Genomic DNA, 10,777 nt, shown 5'->3' on the forward strand with positions numbered 1-10,777 from the left:
GAAAGACCAAGTTATATTTGTGAAGCAATGCTTTGCTCATAAACTTAAACGTAATAATGAGGATAACAAGAGAAATCCAAAATGAAAAAATTAGAAATTTTTTTATAGAAACTCTAAGTACTTTTCAATACAAAAGAAAGAAACATGAAAGATAGAAATCTAAGCGTTTGAGTTAAGAGGCTCAGACTCCTCTTCGGAGCCGCTCTCAAAGCCGCCTTCAGAGCCACTCTTCGAAGTTTCCGCGGAAGTTTCCTGAGTTGGCCCCTCAGAATTCTCTTCGAAAGTTTCCGTGGAAGTCTCTTCCGAAGTCTCCTTGGAAGTTTCTTTAGATGCCCTTTGAGGTGCCTGTCTAGGAGGGTCTTCGACTCTAGCTTTCTTTGTGACGGGTTCATCATCTTCCTCGGAAGAGGACTCTTATTCACTGGAGCTTGACTTAATTTCCTTTCTCTTTTGTCCTTGACCCGCAATAGGCACCTTAGACCCGAAAGCCCTTCGATCAGGAGAAAGAGGAGAATGATCTTCTTCCCGAATAAGGTCCATGGTCCTTTCAATGACACCTCCAAGGTTGGAAATTTTGAGCAAGCAAGGGAAAGATTCAGCCTCGACCATTTCCGGGTATTCGGCTTGAATAGCCTCGATCATGGTATCCCAGCCCTCCTTATAGCTCATAGGGTGAGTGAGGGCGTTGTGCTCCTCTATTAAGCCCTTGAACTCTGGAGTATCCATCTAAGCATCAAATCCTTTCTCTTTTTCATCGTTTAGAAAAACAATTTTAGCTCGAGCAGTTTCCAGGTCAGAAGTTGAGAAAGCTAGTTGGGCTCGGAGGTTTGCAATCATTTCATTGGCCTCCCCAAGCTTATTGATTATGTCATCGTAGCTTACTTTCCAATCTTTATCTTGGTGGAGCGCCCCAATAAAATGGGCGTTTGACTGAAAATAAAGGAAAAGAGGGAAGGTAAATTAGCTCAAGAAATACGCAAAAATAAGGAAAAAACTATTCTAAGGAAAGAAATTACCGTCGCTAGAGCTTGAGCACCAAACAGCTCATTTGCATCTAAATCCCATTGAAGGACAAAGTCCTTATAATCAACCGAGGAAATAGACTGAAGCGACCACTCCTTGGTATTATTTGTATTACCAACAATGGTGTCTTTTCCCCAGATATCCCATGCGGGCTGAAAAAAGGCCCTAGGCTTTTGTTTGCTCCTTGAGGATGGTTGGGGCCTTCTTCATCCCCTTATGCTCCAACCTGAGTTAAGAACTGAGGAAAGCAATCCCCCAGGCATGGTTCTTTGAAAAGCTTTACAGCCCGCTTCATCCTGGTGGTTTTCAGGTCTTTCAGCTTAGTCACCTCCACTATCTTTGCAGCCGCTGCATGAAAAATAAGTAATAGTTAAAGCTGGAAAGGAAGGTCAAATTAAGTATCTAAAAAAATAGACTGAAGTTAGAAATTACTTTTCATTAAGACTGGAAAAAGCCTGCACTCAACGAGAACTATTTCTTTAATAAGGTCCCAGGAGTGGGATGTCCCGTTATCCTTGGTGAGGATATCGAAAGTTGTCGTCTCTTCCGCGGATAAGGAAATGTTGTTGGGGCTCCTGTCGACCACTTGCCTAAAGGAAGAATGGAAGAGGGTCCCCCAGTCTCCTCCCTCCCAGGCCAGATAGATAAACTCCTTCTTCCACTTCAAGTTATTGTCTGGAACAGACTTCCCATTGATAATGTGAGGGATTGTAGGGTGTTGGTTCAAAGAAACCCAACCTGGATTCTTTTTAGGACTGTTTTTAAATTAAAAAATCTTCCTAAAATAGCTACTGATGGAGAACATACTTCCCATTGATAATATGAGGGATTGTAGGGTGTTGGTTCAAAGAAACCCAACCTGGATTCTTGTCCGGACTGTTTTAAACTGAAAAATCTCCCTAAAATAGCTAATGATGGAGGCAAATTATGCTTAGCATATTGCGATAAAAAATAAAGAATTAACCTCCAAGTATTTGTAGAAAGTTAGAAAGGATTAATCTAAATATCTTCAAGTAGGGTAGGAATAAAAGGATGAAAGGGAAACCTGACACCTGCTATGATGGTATCTTTAAAGACGCACAACGCGTCCTTCTTCCAGGTGGTACTAGCTAGAATCGGCTTGTAGGGCTTCTCAACCTTGTACATGAGATTCATCTTCTCCAGCTCCTTCACATCATAGAATGTGTTGATATGATCAAATGCATCTAAGTGAGCATCGCATGGGTACTCATCCCCCTTAATGTTGATCATATCGATCAAAGAGAAGTATCTTTATCGGATGGGGAATTTGTTGGACTTTTTAGCCACGTTCATTTTTGTCAGTCGAATAGCTTTCTTTTCTGCCCTCTGGAAAATACAAAAAATGCAAAGAACATGCAAAAAGTATGAATATATACATAAATAGTGCAGAGAAGCCCAAATGTTATGAACATATTCATCCAAAAACCCAGAAATTATGAAGATATTCATCTCAAAACCCGAAAATTAGGCAAAAAACTGTAAAAATAAGAGGAAAGTGATGAACATATCTGGGAAAAGCTTTGAAGATTTAACCGGAAAACTGGAAATTTACACGCCGGAAAACTGGAAAGCTTGGAAGATTTGAAGATAACAAAGAGAAGAATCACCGGAAAATGCTTAGAGCTTTTGAGGAAACTTATGAAATGAGAAGTAAGGAAAATAATGGACATGCTCACTCTAATATATAGGTGAAATTAGGGAAGGTGGACAGTTAAAAGCCCATGAGCCTAAGGCCCAAAGGTAAGAGCCCAAGTTCTGGAATATTCTTGAAGCTTCCAAAAGGAATGATAAGGTCCATAGGCCCAATCGAAATTGGATTTGTAAAATTAAGGCCCATAGGCCCAATAGAAATTGGATTTGGAAAGATAAGGCCCATAGGCCCAATCCAAATTGGATTTAGAAAGATAAAGTCCTTAGGCCCAATCCAAATTTGGAAAAGTAAAGTTCAAAAATAACCAGGGTTTTAAAAAGTAAAAATTCGACCAGGATCGAGGTCGAATTCCAGGTAGATCTTGGTCGAATAACTTTGACTAGAGGCCCTAAAATAGGCCATGCTTTTGACCAGGATTGAGATCAAACTCCAAGTCATGGATCCTGGTCGAATAATGTTAGATATATTTGAGATGTCATGTCTAATATGTTTCATATTTAGTTTTCAGATCTTAACATACAAGAAATATCAGTACTTACTGGAATCAGTACTTACTGGAAGTCAGAACTTAAGGATATCAGAACTTAGATTATCAGAAGATAAAATCAGAAGATGGATATCAGAACTTAAGTACTGGAGGACTAATAGTTAAGGAAGGAAGCTGATTTACAGGAAAGAAGATCGAGACTACTACAAAAAGAAGATATGCATGGAAAGAGTTAGAGGACTTAAAGAATTGTATAAGATATCTGATTGATATATTTTAGGAGACAGAATTATATTCCATATCAATTAGAAGTTATCTTGTAATTGTGTACTATATAAACACAGACATAGGTTTACACTATATGTGTTATCATTATCGAGAAGATCATACATTGTAACCTAGAAGCTCTCATGATATTTGTTCATCACTGAGAGAGAACAGTTCCATTATAACAGAGTTTATTATATCGAATATATCTGTTTACTGTTACTTGTGTTCGAAATCGATTTGATTGTATTCTACACTGTATTCAACCCCCTTCTACAGTGTTGTGTGACCTAACAAGTGGTATCAGAGCCTATCTATTAACACGCATAAAGTAAAGATCCAAAACAATTATGTCTGAAGAAGCAGAAAATCCAACCAAGCCCGCCAAAACTGAAGAAACTCAAAAGACTCAAATCCACAGTCGATATGAGACTATAAGGGTTCCCATACAAAGACCTTCTGAGTACCCCACATGGAAATTGAAGATGGCTATGTTTATGGAAGCTACAGATCCAGAATACCTTGACAGAATTAATGAAGGACCGCATAAGCCAACCAAGCTGTCTGTTGTAGTTGTAGATCAACCAGCAAAGACCGTACCAAAGGAGAAAAGTGAGTACACAGCTGGAGATATCTCATCCATTGCCAAGGATGCAAAGGTAAGGCATTTGCTGCATAGTGCCATTAATAATGTCATGTCAAACAGGGTAATTCACTGCAAGACTGCAAAGGAGATATGGGATGCTTTGGAGACAAGATATCAGGGAACTGATGCAATCAAGAAGAACAGGAGGACTATACTCACTCAAGAGTATGAGCACTTTGACTCAAAAAGTGATGAGTCATTAACTGACTTATATGACATGTTTGTCAAACTCTTGAATGATCTGTCACTGGTGGACAAGGAATATGATCTTGAAGGTTCAAATCTAAAATTCCTTTTAGCTCTTCCTGAAAGTTGGGATTTGAAGGCTACTATTATAAGAGACAACTATGCTCTTGATGAAACTACTCTTGATGTGATTTATGGTATGCTCAAGACTTATGAACTTGAGATGGATCAAAGAAGCAAGAGACAAGGGAGAAAGTCAAGGACAGTTGCTCTTAAGGCTGAGGAGGAATTCCCCAAAGTGGCTGTCTCAAAGAAAGGCAAAGGAAAAGCTCTCATCACAAAGTCTGATTCAGAATCATCAAATTCTGATGGAGATGATTCAAAAACTGAAAGTTCACCTGAAATAGATGCTGATGAAGGGATGATGAAATTGTGTGCTCTTATGGTGAAGGGTATCACAAAGATAGCCTACAGGAAATTTAGAAGGGGAAAGAAGTTTTTTTAAGAAAGGTTGAAGTACTGATAAGAAAGGTTTCATAAAATCTGAAGGCAAAGGTGCAAAGTCTGACAGAGGAGACAACTCAAAAGTCAAATGCTATAATTGTGGTGAAAGAGGCCACATATCTCCTGACTGCAAGAAAGGAAAAAGTGACAAAGGCAAGGCACTTGTCATTAAGAAGAAAAGCTGGACAGACTCTTCAGATTTTGAAGATGAGGTGAACTATGCCTTGATGGAAAATGTTGATGGCAGCCCTGAAACTGCTGAATTAAAGGTACCTCAAACAACTTAGGCCTTTCATACTGATGATATTACTGAGTTAAGATTATATCTTAAAACCATGTTTATTAGTTATAGAGATCAAATTTTAACATGTGAAAGATTAACTTCTGAAAATCTTGCTTTTAAGAAAAGGAATGATTATTTAGAAAAGGAGTTAGTTATGTTCCATCAAACTAAGAAAAGAGAGATGATGCTTTTATGTTAGAGATGAATTGCTATAATTGAATAAATCTCTCAAAACTGAGTTAGAAAAAGAAAAAGAGATTATCAGGACTTGGACTAACTCTGGCAGAACAACTCAGAACTTATTAAGTAGTGGAAACTGGAAAGAGGGCTTAGGTTATAGAGATGATAAAAGTGAAAAATGAGCTGAACAAATTGAGCCAATTGTTGTTAAACAAACTGTTAAGCCAAAGGTAAATCTTGTTAAGTTTGTAGCTAAAACTATAAAGTCTGATTCTGAAAAGATGAAAAAGTCTGTGACATAAGTTAAGGAAAAGTCAACTTCTAACAAATTAGAACAGGATAAACCAACTGAAGTCAACATAGGCTTAATGACAAAGAAGCAGCTTAAACATAAGCTGAAAGAAATAAGGAATGTCAACAAGGTTAAGGCAGCTAGGAAAAATAGGAATGGAAAGGAAGGTGTGAATAAAAGAAATAATTATATGCCTTTTCCTAATGCTCCTAGAAAGAAATGTTATAACTGTGGAAACTCTAACCATCTTGCTTATTTTTGCAAGAAGAATAAGAAAATAAACTCTTTACCTCCTAAGTTAAGAGTCAGTCTGTTAGGTTTAAGCCGCAAAATCCTTGTTTTCATTGTGGTAGTTTATGGCATTCCATTTATACTTGTAAGGAATATCATAGTTTATACTATGATTATTATCAAATAAAACCTTCTTTGAAGAAAGTTGCTTTAATTCCTTCTAGTGTAAAATCTGATGCAAAGTCTGATATAAGTTCTGATAAACAGCATATTAGCATAAACTCTTATATTAAATCCACTGCAAATGCTAACAAACTTAAAAAATCCAAAGGATCCAAGCAAGTCTGGGTCCTTAAAACTAACCATTAGTGGTCTTTGTGATTGCAGGGCAACAGGAGAACATCCTAGTACTGGATAGTGGATGTTCAGGACATATGACTGGAAATAAAGCCCCGCTCTCAGACTTTGTGGAGAAAGCTGGCCTAGAAGTTTCTTATGGAGATGGAAACATGGGAAAAACTCTGGGATATGGCAATATTAATCTTGGGAATGTCATCATTGAAACAGTAGCTCTTGTCTCAAGACTTAAACACAATCTGCTAAGTGTGAGTCAAATCTGTGAGAAAGGTTATCATGTGGATTTCTTTGAAGAACACTGTGAAGTTGTAAGCAATTCTATATGCAAAGTGGTTCTGAAAGGTTACAGGCATGGTAACATTTATGAAGCCAGACTTTCAACAAGTACTGATGGTTCTGCAATTTGTCTGTTGAGTAGAGCATCAATTAAAGAAAGTTGGAATTGGCACAAAAGACTCTCTCATTTAAACTTCAACAACATAAATGAGCTTGTAAAGAAAGATCTTGTGAGAGGATTGCCAAAATCAGTATTTGCTCCTGATGGCCTTTGTGATTCATGTCAAAAGGCAAAATAAAGAAAATCTTCTTTCAAGAGCAAAAGTGAGACATCATTTCTTGAGCCTTATCACCTACTGCATGTTGATCTATTTGGTTCAGTCAATGTCATGTCTATTGTAAAGAAGAAATATGCTATGTTTATAGTGGATGAGTTCACAAGGTACACTTGGGTGTACTTCTAACACAAGAAGAATGAAACTGTATTTACTCTAACTGATCATGTCAGACAGCTGGATAAGTTGATCAAAGATTCTGTTAAAATTATAAGAAGTGATAATGGCACTGAGTTCAAGAATTCAATCATGGCAGAGTTCTGCAAAGAACATGGAATTAAACAGGAATTTTCTGCACCTGGAACTCCACAGCAAAATTGAGTTGTAGAAAGAAAGAACAGGACTCTCATTGAAGCTGCACGAACTATGCTTGATGAAGCAAAACTGCCAACATACTTTTGGATTGAAGCTGTGCAGACTGCTTGTTTTACACATAATGCAACACTCATAAACAAGCATGGAAAAACACCATATGAGATGGTGAAGAAAAAGAAGCCAAATCTGAAATACTTTCATGTATTTGGTTGCAAGTGTTTTGTTTTAAGACTCATCGTGAACAACTGTCAAAATTTGATCTAAAAGCTAATGAAGGAATTTTTGTTGGATATCTAATTTCCACAAAAGCCTTCAGAGTCTACAATTTAAGAACAAGGGTTGTCATGGAATCTATCAATGTATATTTTGATGACAAGAAGATTACTGGACTTGAAGATTTCAATGATCACGATCAGCTGAGATTTGAAAATGAATACTTAAATTCTGATTCTGTAAATTCTGATGACTTAAACTCTGAACCTGTAAGTCCTGATGTCATGGAATCCGTGGTAACAACTCCAAAGGAAAATGCACCTGTGCAGGGGGAGCAAGCTGAAGATCCTACCACATCTCAAGACTCTAAAGAAGCATCAAAACCTGACATTGGCTCTTCAAACTCTGATTCATCTAGTTCTGATGAGCCAAATTCTGATAATTCTGGAAGCTCTGATACTTCAAATCCTGAAGGATCCAAGTCAAACTCTGAAGTCTCAAAGAGCATAACTACAGGGGGAGCATCAGAAAATGCTGATGGAGACAGCATGGATCATGGGGGAGGATCCAGTTCTAGAAGTCAACTTCAATCTGCAAGGAAGTGGACCAAATCACATACACCTGACTTAATTATTGGAGATCCAGAAGCAGGTGTCAGAACTAGAACTGCAATATTAAATGAATGTCTCTATCATTCTTTTATATCTCAGACTGAACCAAAGAAAGTGGAAGAAGCTCTTCAAGATGTTGATTGGGTGCAAGCAATGCAAGAAGAGTTAAATGAATTTGAAAGAAACAAAGTCTGGACCCTAGTGCCAAGACCAAAGAACAGATCAGTTGTTGGCACAAAATGGGTGTTCAGAAATAAAACTAATTGTGATGGCATAATTACAAGGAATAAAGCAAGGCTGGTTGCTAAAGGCTACTCTCAATAGAAGGTTATTGATTATGATGAAACATTTGCACCACTTGCTAGATTAGAAGCCATAAGGATCTTTTTGGCTTATGCTGCTCACAAAAAAGTTTAAAGTCTTTAAAATGGATGTGAAAAGTGCTTTTATTAATGGAGAATTGGAAGAAGAGGTCTATGTTGAACAACCTCCAGGCATTGTAGATTCAAAATTTCCAAATCATGTCTATAGGCTTGACAAAGCACTTTATGGCCTTAAGCAAGCTCCTAGAGCATGGTATAAGAATTTAGCTCAATTCCTTCTGGAAAGTGGATTTCACAGAGGTATAATTGATAAAACATTGTTCTACCTCAACCATGGAAAGGACTTACTTTTGGTACAAATATATGTTGATGATATCATATTTGGTTCTATAAATGACAAACCCTGTGAGAAGTTTGCAAAGCTAATGTAGTCAAGATATCAAATGAGTATGATGGGAGAACTTAGTTATTTTCTGGGCCTTCAAGTCAAGCAAACTGAAGAAGGTACTTTTATCTGTCAATCCAAGTACACCAGAAACTTACTGAAGAAGTTTAGAATGCAAGATAGTTCAACATCATCCACTACCATGGCCACTGCAACCAAGTTAGATAAAGATACTGGTTCATCAGTAGATATTACTAACTACAGAGGTATGATTGGCTCATTACTCTATTTAACTGCAAGTAGACCTGATATCATGTATGCTACCTGTCTTTGCGCAAGATTTCAGGCTGATCCAAGGGAACCTCCCTTAATAGCTGTGAAAAGAATTTTCAAGTACCTTAAGGGTACAGCTGATCTGGGATTGTGGTATCCTAGAGAATCAGATTTTAAGCTAATAGGTTACTTAGATGCAGATTTTGCAGGATGCAAAATAGACAGGAAAAGTACTAGTGGAAGCTACCAATTTCTTAGAGGCAGATTGGTTTCTTGGTTTAGCAAGAAATAGAAGTCAATTTCCACATCAACTGCAGAAGCTGAATATATTGTTGCAGGAAGCTGTTGTGCACAGATTCTTTGGATGAAGAATCAGTTACTGGATTATGGGTTAGAATTTTCTAAAATCCCTATTTACTGTGATAATCAAAGTGCTATTGCTATGACAAGTAATCCAGTTCAACACTCAATGACAAAGCACATCAGCATTAGGTACCATTTCATAAGGGAACATATGATGGAAGGTACAGTGGAATTGTACTTTGTTCTAACAGATCAACAACTAGCAGATATCTTCACAAAACCACTATGTGAAGTTACCTTTACAAGACTGGTAAATGAACTTGGAATGGTTTCAGGTTCTTTCTCTAAATCTTCTTAGTTTTCGTTCTCGTACATCAGACTTTATGATCAGTGTTTATAGATTGTTTTATTTTCATATAATATGTGCTTAAAATTGAAATTCATTAAATGCTGATTGTTATCTGATATGGATCTTTAAACTCTGATAGTGTTTTGAATGTTCTGTGACTATTTAATCCAATGAGGATTACTGTGCTATATGCTGACCTAGTAGTCTTTAACATACTAAAAATCCCATGTTTGAATTAGTTGTTTATGTGGAAACTCATTAACACAAGCAAATTCTAATTTTGAGCTTAGTCAAGTTTACTTTGTGTAACTTATTACTAAGTCACAAACTAGATTATTGCTTCTTATCTGTTAGATTCTGATGTCAGTAAATCTTAAGGATGAACTAAATGCTGATAAGTCTCACTTATCAAAAGAAAAGAAAAGAAAAGTCAGGTACTTCTTTGAGATCTAGAGTAAATATGTGGAAGGGAAGACCCAAGTGCATTGCTGGTATTAAGTAATATGTATTAGAAAAACAAATAAATTTTCTTGGTGACTTTTCACATTCTCTGATTACTGGAGAAATACTCTGACAACAGCATAAATTCTGATAAGCAGTCGTGACTGACTTACACTGAGAAGCCACTATAAAAAGGAATTTCAAAAGATGCATAAAATGAGCACAAACAGTTGAGGTGGAATCTTGCATAAATTTGTTCTATAGTAGACTTCATGATTGATGACAGGTTTTAAGCACTTTTCTAAGTTATGCCTTATTTCTAAGATATACTGAAGTTTATCAAACTTTAATCTTTATCTGATATTTTGCTAAATGCACACACTTTCACTCCAAATGAATGATGAAAATTACTATGGTGATTAAGTTGTTTTTGACAAACAGTTAAGTGTCATTTGCATAAATTCTGAGGACAAGTTCTGATGGAAGTTCTGATGATTAAACTCTGAAGAAAATAAGTCAGTATTTGTATGAAGAATCACAGAAAAAGATATTTACTTTTTGAGTTCAGAAGCCATATTCTGATGACTGTTAAAATATGATATTGTTAGTGTATACTGAAAATATTTATTTGAAGTATGTACATTTATTTATGGCCAGTTTATTTGAGAATCATTTGAATGTTTACATGTTGTCTAATATTATATATTGTGAACAGTCTAGTATCAAATGGGATATAGAATATTAGATTGTTAAATATGGTTATATAATATAATAAGGTTCACAGCACAGGTGGTGTTGGACAATCCACTGGTATGGCTGTAGTAT

The sequence above is a fragment of the Apium graveolens genome, chromosome 10 (genome assembly GCF_009905375.1).
Source record: "Apium graveolens cultivar Ventura chromosome 10, ASM990537v1, whole genome shotgun sequence".
Lineage (NCBI taxonomy): Eukaryota > Viridiplantae > Streptophyta > Magnoliopsida > Apiales > Apiaceae > Apium > Apium graveolens.